Here is an 11,042-nt window from a genome sequence, read left to right as displayed (position 1 = left end):
GGGTGCCTTTGGGACAAGACCTCCGTGTCATCCGCAGGTCGAGGAGAAGTGGCCGTCGGGAGTGAGTTCATTGCTGACTCACTCAAGGATCCGTCCGAAGAAGACACTTCGGGATGGGCCCTGGCCAGACTGCATACAAGTTCGACATTACAACAAAACTATGAAGCGAAATTATGATGGAGTGCGGGTAGTTATGATCGCACTAGGGGCTTCTTCCTGGGCAGCCACCCTTCCTCACTGTCGGCGGTTGTGGCGGAGTAGTCTGGAAGGGACACCTTTCCCTTCTTGGACGTCCCAGCCCCCCCACCGGGGCGGCCTTCCTCTTTGTCTCCCCCCAATACAGGGAGGCGGAGTTTCTTATTGTCCCCCCCCGCTTCGACGGGAGGAATCTGCCTCGTCATCATCAGACGACAAGGGTATGACGGCCATGCACCGGGGGCCTCTCCTGGTCCCCTGGTCCGTCATCTCTGGCCCCCCATCCTTTCCGGATGGGGTGGCCTCCTCCTCCTCCTCTTCTTCTTCTTCCCCTTCGGGGGAGGAGTGCACCTCATCGTCTTCAGACGAGGCTTGTGCAACCTTACGCCGGAGACCCTTTCGGGTCCTCGGGGCCTTCTTATCGGCCTTCTTCTTTGGCCCCTTATAGGGCGCCGGGACCAGCATCTTCGTCAGAAGATCATTAGCTGGGCTTTCTGGCAGCGGAGCCGGACAATCAATTCGCTCCGCTGTCTCCACATACTCCTGAACAAATATACACAATCACTTAAGGATTCCCCATGAATACATTGGGAAGAACCGAACCCGGTGGCAGCTTGAGAACTCACCTGGGTAGGGTGCCGTGCGGCGTGGAGCCCACGGTCCTCGGATATGAGAGGAAGTACTTCGGTGGCCTTGAACAATGCCTTCCATGCGTTCTTGTGCTTCATGCCATAGAGCCTCTGGTGTTCGGCCAGGACGAACTCCCACAAATTGAATGCCTGCCTTTGGCACGGTAGAATACGACGAACGAGCATGACTTGGATCACGTTGACAAGCTTGATGTTCTTGTCCTTCATGCCCTTGATGTAGTTTATGAGTCCGGTCAGCTCTGTAGGTTCGCCCCATAGTAGGCCCTTCTGTTCCTAGGAGGTGAGCCGCATAGGGGTTCCAGATCGGAACTCGGGGGTCGCCGCCCAGTTGGCGTCGCACGGCTCGGTGATGTAGAACCACCCCGATTGCCACCCCTTCAAGGTTTCCGCAAAGGAGCCGTCAAGCCAGGTGACGTTAGGCATATTGCCCACCATGGCTCCTCCGCACTCCGCTTGCTGGCCGCTCACGATCTTCGGCTTCACGCAGAAGGTTTGGAGCCACAAGCCGAAATGAGGCTTGATGCGGAGGAAAGCCTCGCACACGACGATGGACGCCGAGATGTTGAGGACGAAGTTCGGGGCTAGATCATGGAAATCTAGCCCATAGTAGAACATGAGCCCGCGGATGAAGGGGTGGAGTGGAAATCCCAGTCCATGGACGAAGTGGGCAAGAAACACGACCCTCTCGTGGGGTCCTGAAGTTGGAATGACCTGCCCGCTGTCTGGTAGTAGGTGCGCTATGTCTGCGGCCAAGTATCCGGCCACCCAAAGACTTGCGATGTTCTTCTCCTTCACGGTGGAAGCCACCCATTTGCCTCCTGCTCTGGACATGTTTAGCTGTGCGGAGAAGACTTGAACTAGGGCGCTAGAGCTCGGGGAGGCGATAGTGGGCAGAGGAGGAAGAAGGCGTGGGTAAGAATGGGGAACTCTTATCCCTTTATAGAGGCGATGAAAGCGGTGCGCCTCCCCACTAGCCTGTTGAGAATCGCTTACTTCCCAAGCGCCATGATTGATGGCACGAGGGGATTACCCATACCTATATTGATGAGAATCCCGTGATAAGGGGACATGATCTCTGCTTTGACAAGACGTGTCAAGGAAACCGCCTCGCAATGCGTGCTGTGGCTGGTTGTCAAAAAATGGTTCGAATGATGACCTGGCTGTAATGGCATGTCACGTCATCTAAAAGTTGTCAGCTGAAGTATCATTCTCTCTACGGTGGTATGTGAAGATCATTTTGCAGATACGAACACGGTCTGCGTGTTCGATAATAACCTTGGAGTATTCGGAGGAGGAACCCGCCTTGCAATGCCAAAGACAAGACTACGTGCCGGACTCATCGTCATTGAAGCCTGGTTCAGGGGCTACTGAGGGAGTCCTGGATTAGGGGGATCCGGACAGCCGGACTATATACATCGTCCGGACTTTGAAGCGTGAAGATACAAGACTCAAGACTTCAGCCCATGTCCGGATGGGACTCTCCTTTGCGTGGAAGACAAGCTTGGTGATTCGGATATTATGTTTCCTTCCTTGTAACCGACTCCATGTAAACCCTAGCCCTCTCTGGTGTCTATATAAACCGGAGAGCATGGTCCTTAGAAGGCCGATCACAATTACAATCATACCATCATAGGCTAACTCTTAGGGTTTAGCCTCTACGATCTCGTGGTAGATCTACTCTTGTACTACTCATATCTTCAATATTAATCAAGCAGGAGGTAGGGTTTTACCTCCATCGAGAGGGCCCGAACCTGGGTAAACATTGTGTCCCTTGCTTCCTATTACCATCAGCCTAAGACGCACAGATCGGGACCCCCTACCTGAGATCCGCCGGTTTTGACACCGACAGGGGGAGAGGTCCCCCTAGATAGTCATTTTCTGAATTTGGTCCAATGCCTCGTTTATCATAGCGAGGGTCGCCGAGCTTCAAGAATCTTGTTTAAATTCCCTGGCAACAGCGCAGTCAATGCCCCAGCTGGTCCTTGATTTCTATAGGCCGAGATAAACTCGGGGTGCGGAACCGGATCCTCAAAAGGTTTCCGACATTCATCAGAAGTTAGGGATGGATCTTGATCCCTGCGTGTGAATTCCACGCTGGGGCTTGAGTAGCTTAGGGCTGGGGGTGATCTTTAGCCATTGGTCGCCACTTCTTCGTGGGAGCCCAGGGATGGGTGAAATTTGTGGAGGGATGGTTTGGCTGAGATTGACTCTTGGCTTCTGCCTCCAGATCATGCCTCGAAGGCTGGGGATAGGTCCTCTGCCAATATGATGGGTTCGGGCGAAGGTTGAGTATGACCGCCGCTCGAAGCGGAGCTCTCCTGGCTCGAGGCTGTCGGAGCCGACCCGTAGGTCGAATCTAGGGAGACCCCAGGGCAGGCATGACGAGGCCCACGTGAATGCGGGAGGGGTTAGTAAATCTGGTCAAGACCAGATCGCCCCGTACATCTGCAACGTATTCCAAGTTACCAAATCGAATTCGGGAGCAAAGTTATTGATCTTATCTAGATGACCAGTCGGGTTGGCATGCAACACAATGCTGCCAAATGCAAAGAGTTGGCCGGGGACAAAGAAGTCCCCAGATCCGATGCCTTCTGCTATTATCAGGCGAGCCATCAATCCTTTGGGCGATCCCACACTGGACCTCTCAATGAAAGCACCAATATCGGTGTCAAAACCGACAGACCTCGGGGTAGGGGGTCCCGAGCTGTGGATCAAGGATCAATGGATAACAGGGGACGACGAACACAATGTTTACCCAAGTCCGGGCCCTCTCGAAGAGGTAAAACCCTATGTCCTGCTTGATTGTATTGAATGTATGATGGAGTTTACACAGTAGATCTACCTCGAGATTAGCAAGAGCTAAACCCTAAAGCTATGAGGTGATGAATATAGCTCTACCCCGAATGACTACAACCCTCAGTTTATATACACACCGATAGTGTTAGGGTTACCGAAGATAGATTACAACAAGAGGGAAAAAGATCTCGTCCACCCTTGACTTGGAGGGTACACCACGGCTTCATAGGTCTCCATCCACCACGCGGGTCCAATAGTCCGGCACATGTACAATGGGCCATCGCCCCGAGGACCCCTTAGTCCATGACTCCCTCATCGGGGGAAGGGTGTGTGTGTGTGTGTGTGTGTCAGATATTGAGATAAATCAAACATATGGACAGAGTGTGTGGGTATGTGACAGAGAGCTACATGCTAAATAGGGTTTTCACGAAGAGATTGTGCGTGCTAGATAGAGAGCGATGTGCGGGCCTTGAGGCGGACATGGGCTGGGTGAGGGTGTCAAAATGTGTGCGTTGATGCATTGTTACATGCGATCGTGCGAGGGACAGACGAATTGAGAGAGATGGTTGTTGTGTTACGGATGCTCCTCTCTCTCTCTCTCTCTCTCTCGCACACACACAAGTACAAATAGACGACCGTTCTCTCATGTATACACAACATCTCTCTACGTCTCACTCATGCATGATCATTTGCACATTCACACCTCTCTATGTCTCTATCACACGCACACCGTCTCCACACTGCCCTTCTGCCACAACACACATATAGACACATACACGCGTTCTCTCTCAGTCACACACACATAAGTATTAAAAAATGTCTAGGGCGCACCTAAAACGTCCAGATCCAAATAAGCATGAACCGAAGCTAAATTTAAATATATGGAAATATTGTAGCATGAAGAACTTTTCCAGGAAAAAAAGTAGAGTAATATTTGGGGATTATTTTCACATACACAAAAAGGTTCGGTGGATGTCCTTCAAGCGCGACACGGTGACGCACCATTTGATCGATCGTGCGGCTGCGGTGCATGCGCTCGTGCAGGATTTCGTATCGATGTTGTGCTAACTCATGAGGTAGTATAAGCGTTGCCTCGGTCTAATGTTTACGTGTCTAGTACGGTATTCTTTTAAGTTTGACAAAACCTATATAAAACTAAACTAAGCTCCCATACACGCACTTATCAATATGTCGCCGCCGCCATTGCACATGGCGGCGGGAGCCTGCTCTGGCCGACCATTTCTCGCCCATCACCGTCGTGTCCCCGCTATCCCTATGCCATGGCCGAAGGCTCGCCCGTTCACATTGTCTACAGTCCCTCCTCGCGATGACGCCGCGCTGCCAAGCATGCGAGCAGGTGGAGCCGCATCTATGCCTGCAGCGTACAAAGAGGAGGATGAGCGCATGCTCCAGCATGCCAACGAGGAGGATCTAACATGTTATTGTCGTCTCCGCCGCCGCGGAGGAGGCCCACATGGTGGCTGTCGTGGCGGAAGCCGGTCTCGCTCGCGCCGAGCCCGCAAACAGGGTGCAGGCGTGGAATCTACCTTCGAGACCTTGAATGCCACGTGGATCCTAGAATCTGAAGGAACAATTTGGGTCAGCCGACTCTTGTGAGTCGTTGGATGCAACATCGACGGCCAGAAAGGCTTCTTAAACATTTGAAAATGATGCACTATTCATCTTCTCTCTTAGGCATCGAGCCACCATCCCGCCACTAGCCTAACCGCCCACTGTCGCCGCCCCACCCTCCTGTTAACTGCCTGCCACCGCCATGCTCCCCCACCCCCGCCATCCGTTTAACCGCACTATCCATTTTTTCCGGCGAACTACATTCCACGCCCAACACTCATAAGATACATCATGGGCACCCTGCCACCCTAATATAGATACTGGGATAGCTTCTCTGCCGTCTTCTTACTTCGCTCCATCGAACTTATTTCCCAAATAGACTGACCTAAATTATACTACTAGTATGTATTAAGTACAGTAGGAACGCGAAGATACGAGTAGTAGTACCAACTACAAGAAGAACAGTAGTAAGACATACTTGTCCTACTGTACGTACTAAAGAGTTCAAATAACGAGAAAGAACATAACATAGTTCTGCTGGGGGCTCATCACAACACACCCTGAAATAAAACTAAGCAACTAGTCTGCTTGAAACTGCAGTAGAACCAGCATGAGCAATGACACTGCCACCTTCGTCGGAGTCCGAGTCCATGTCCTCGAATTTGTCCTTGTCCCTCTTCCTCTTCCTCTTTGCTGAAACTTCTTTGCTTGAACCGGACATTGGCCTCTGCTTCTTCATCCAACCCTTGTAGATATTTAAACAAAGGTAGGCATCCGTTGCTGCATACACGATATGATCTTCATCTATTGTCTTTGACTCCCATGCATGATGAAACTTTGGGTGAGGTTCCTTCAGTTCAGCGTATGAAGGATCAATCATGGCTGCTGCTAGGGTCGGCATTGAAGGCTGAGATGAGGACACCAGGCTTTCCTCCTGGAGATTGAATGGTTGGCCTACAACAAGGTCTATCCGATCCAGGACTCTCTTGTCATTCGTAAAGTCTACAGTAAAGAATTTCACTCTTTTGTCCCTGAGGAGGAACTCCAAATCCTAGAACCTAACGTCGGCATGGCATATGTGGTAGACCAAGCACACATTATGATGCAGACCTGGATCACGACAGGCTTCTTCATCTCTGCCACCTTTAGAAGCTTCTCCTTTTCCAGGACTGTGGTGTACTCAACATCTAGCCCAACGACCCACTCATCCTTTGAACTTTTGAACATGTCTAGGAAGCAACCAAGGCATGCTTCCACCGTCGCGGATCTACGGGTGTACATGACGATGAGCTCATCGCTGGTGATGGTTCTAACCTTGTACTCACCACCAATCATGGAGATTTGGGAGGCCATGGATTTTGGAGGCGGGTTAGGAGAAGTGGAACTGGTGTAAAAGGACCGAACGACTGGGAGTGAACTATTGTAGGGTAGAAGACAAGAACGAGTAGGGCGTGTGAACGGCGTGAGGTGGTGGCTTGCCTGGTGGATAAACGGCTGCATGCACCGAAAGAGTTCTCGAGTACAATACGTGACCCACTAGATGTCATGTCTACTAGACATACATCGTAGGCCTGACAGTATGGCTTGCGTGTTCACACACCATGCCGGCGCATGCATGTAACTTTCCCTTAATTCCGTCAACCGTCAGGCCTCCCACGACCTTCGCCTCCCTCGCACGGTCGCACCCTTTGAGACTACGGACGGCTATAAATGAGCAAAATGTTTTTCCTACTCCGCATGCATGATACTCCCTCTAGTCCTTTTTACACCGTGTAAGATTTGTGTCAACCAAAGTTTGCAAAGTTTAACCAACTTTATACTAAAAACATCAATATCTACAATACCAAATATATATTTTATGAAACTACATTTCATAATGAGTATAAAAATATTGATTTGACATTGTGAATGTTGATACATTTTTCTATAAGTTTGGTCAAAGTAGAGGTACATTGACTTCAGACAAAACTTATATGCATAATGCAGACTAGTTCCTCCGTCCAGGTGCCTACCATGTCCTATATAGTCATCACAACAAGGTTGGCTATTAGAGTACTACTACCTTCCTTCTAGTTTAAAGGGTTCGATTCAAAAATTTCACCTGCTCTTACCAAGATAGAGGTGGTGGAATAGTTTTTGTAGTCTACAAAAGTCCTCAACTAATGTTCTCATTCTTCACAAAAAATGTGTTTACCAATGCATTATCGCAATGCATGCATGCATGAACACTAGTAAATGACAAAGATTTTTACATGCATTAGTCAATATTCTCTTTAGGCTACTTATAGTGGAAACTATCATATACTAGTATCAACTGCATGATACTAGTGTATGATAATCATATACTAGTATCATGTGCATGATATTGGTGTATGATGCGGGACTACCTTTACAATGCCATGCATGACACAAACTAGCATAGCATTTAACATGATACGGTATCTACCTATGTTACTCTAACCCCCCTCTCTTCTTTAATTCTTTGCCACATCAACATGTTTGCTAATCCCGTGTGCATGATACTAGCTAAGATACCACCACTATGGCTAGCCTTAATCATCACATGCAATAATTTAGTGCAGCTTGAAATCTGAACATGTGTGGGACGTATATGCTATTAATGACTTGAGACTATACCTAGCCCGGCATGCAATGGTCAGTTCATTGCATGTAAGATGACTTATTATGCACCATTCCCATAACTGCAAGAAGCCCGTTCGTCTCCAAATATTTTCCTCTCCATGTGTGAAAACAATCTATCTGCTTGACTCTCCTTCTCCCGCCGGCATTCCCACCACTACACCCCGTGTGAAAAAATCTGCATGCATGACTCTCCTCCCCCCGTGCTCGTCCAATCCATTGTGACCAGTAATATTTCCACCCCTTCCCTCGCTTGTAATTTACTCCAACAAAAATATGCCCACCTAGCTGTTACGTTAATCATGCAACATATCTTATGTAGGTGTGCCAATGCTCACTATAAATACTGCGCCTCCCACGGCATTCGGATGAATTCTCACATTCATCGCTATCTCCTTCCCCTCCCTTTCATGTTGACCACTATGGCATCACCCCTCCCAAGCCCTAGGTGCCCCTCGCTGCCTCGCGTGGAGGTCACGCATCGCTATTATGTTCCTTGCCACCACTAGTCGAGGAGGACACGTCGGCATTCTGTTCCTCGCTGCCACCAGTGGAGGATGACACGTCAGCGTTCCGCTCCTCACTGCAACGCGGTGAGGTGGACGCGTCGGCGTTTCCGGTTTTTCCAGCACGCGTGTTAGAGGACGCGGCGGCTCCCTGCTACGAGGACAATGTCGTGCCGCCCCCCAGCCCCCCAGCCTTGAGGAGCTTTGCAAAGAAATGGAGGTCGCCTTGTGGGAGGCTTTGCCTCCGGTAGAGCGCGCCAAAATAGAGTCAAAGAAGAATGCCGAGGAAGAGAAGCGCGCCGCGAGGCAGCTGCCTGGCAGGCCTATGTCATGTCCGAGAGAGTCAGGCAATTGGCTCGTTGTCAGAAGGCTCGTGCAAGGGCCGTGAGGGTGGCGGAGGACGCCCATGCCAAATCCCTGAGTGCAGTCGGGCCCAAGCGCCTCATCTATGCTTGGCGGCACGTGGACCGGTTGCACGCTTCCAGCAAGGAGGAGTACCTGTTGGCACAGGATCACCAAACCAGTGAGATCACGCTCACCTGCCGGCAAGCCGCCAATCAGCACCTCGCGAGTTGCGAGGCTGAGGAAGAGGTGTTGTGTCGCCGCGCTGAGAAACGGCCACGCACCAGGGCACTCGTGGCGTGCCGCAAGTGCTCCTGCAAGCTTCATGGCTTTTATTAGGAATAATTTAGTTTTGTAAGGCGATCTGATTAGTTTTGGGACAGAAATGATAAATTGCGAACGTTCAGGAATTATTAGCGTCCTTAATTAAGTACTTAAAAGGAAAAGGTTGGAAACCTTGTGTATCCGTATGCATTTTGTAAGCACGTGCATATAGCACAAACTTAACTATATATCGCACTACACGTCTCTCTCTCTATATGCTTGCAAATTGTGCTACTACTATTACTTATGTACGGGCATATGCATGTTTTAACATTATGATGCGGTTTTTGTAAAAGTAGAAAAACAACACTAGTCAAGCTTGTGAAATGATTCAATGCAAAAGAAATGCAATAATGCTCGTTTGATTGTTTACTTTAGCTTCCTTCTCTATGGTTATTTCTCTATCGTACTTTGTACAAAGTATCTCACTGGTTGAGAAGGCATGCAAATTCCCAAACCGCTTCGTACACCCTGTATCGAATTTTTTGCCTAACAAGTTGTGCCGTGCAATTGGAATTCTAACATGAGTATTACTACTAGGAGTACCAGGGGCCAGTTCTTTTAGGCTTCTAGATTAGTAATCCCATAACTACTACCTCTGTCCTGGTTTATTGGTCCACATTGTAATTTGTGTCAAATTTTGACCATAAATTTAATTAATGAAATGTTTATGCATGTCACCAAAAATTATATCATTGAAAACTATGTTCAAATATGAATCCAACAATATAACTTTTGTTGACATGCACTAGCATTTTATCAGTTAAATCTTTGGTCAAAATTTAGCACAAATTACAATGGGGACTAATAAACCAGGATGGAGGTAGTAGTTTAGAAGCCCAAATGAATGAGTGAGGCGGCTTTTGGGAAAAGCTGGTGAAGAGGTTTTAAGCCGCCAAAAGAACTAGCCCTAGGAGTAGTAGCTAGGGATACTAGGAGTAGTAGGTAGGGATACTAGGAGTAGTAGCTCAGGATCGAATGTGTGAGATGAACCGGACAAACTAAATGCAAAGAGATGAAATGCAAAAAAGACAGAGGGATGCGATGGTTGCTTGTCCGTTTATTTTACCAGGCCACTTATTACTGGGTGTGGTGGGGTTTTATGATATGACGGCTTTACTGATGCTCCACGAGCGGGATGAGACCCCGTGCAGTGCCGCCTTCTACACTAGTACTTCCTCCGTCGTGGTTTATTAGTCCCCCATGTAATTTGGCTAATGATTTAACTGACAAAATGTTAGTGCATGTCACCAAAAACTATATCATTGGATTCGTATTTGAACATAGTTTTCAATGATATAATTTTTGTTGACATGCATGAGCATTTATCATACTATATATAATGTTATTTAAATTTGTTGGTGCACTATATATAGTAAGGTGCCAGTGCATTGCATGGAATAGTGAAATGCATTGATCGGGGAGTTGTTTATTTTGACAAAGTATGTGGGGGTCATCTCATGTGTAACGAGTATTGTTAGGTTTCTTCGCATATTATTTCTTCTCTAGATCTCAGAAGCATCCGAGTGAATAGTAAATGTAGGCTAAATAGATAAAAAGGTATCTTTTGCAAACAAAAGCGTTCAACTTTTGAACTTGCATCCAAAACTTTTGAAGAAATAACACTTATTGTGCTTTGCAAGAAATGATCTTTAAGAATTATCTTTTGAGTATCGATTTTGTTTATTTTTTCTCAACCACTGTGAATGTAAGTCATGATGACTTGGAAGGGGGCACGTGAGATGTAAGAAATGGTTCATCATAAGTCTTTAACCATTACTATAGTAAAAAAATTCTCAATTAATCTCATAAATGGCAAGCGATAACTGTAATGGAGCAAAAGCATACATGGAAGATTCTAGACTAAACCAGAAATGGATACACTTTTATTCAAGCGTGATACTCTAATAGAGCAAGATCATGCATGGAAGGTTCTATACTATATAAATAAGAAGTGTCCACATGCTTAGACAACATCTTACATTGAGCAAAGACTAATGATGAACAACTAACTTGG

The sequence above is a fragment of the Triticum aestivum genome, chromosome 7B (genome assembly GCF_018294505.1).
Source record: "Triticum aestivum cultivar Chinese Spring chromosome 7B, IWGSC CS RefSeq v2.1, whole genome shotgun sequence".
NCBI classification, from domain to species: Eukaryota; Viridiplantae; Streptophyta; class Magnoliopsida; order Poales; family Poaceae; genus Triticum; species Triticum aestivum.
The sequence above is the reverse complement of the archived record's forward strand: the minus strand, read 5'-3'. Positions refer to the sequence as shown.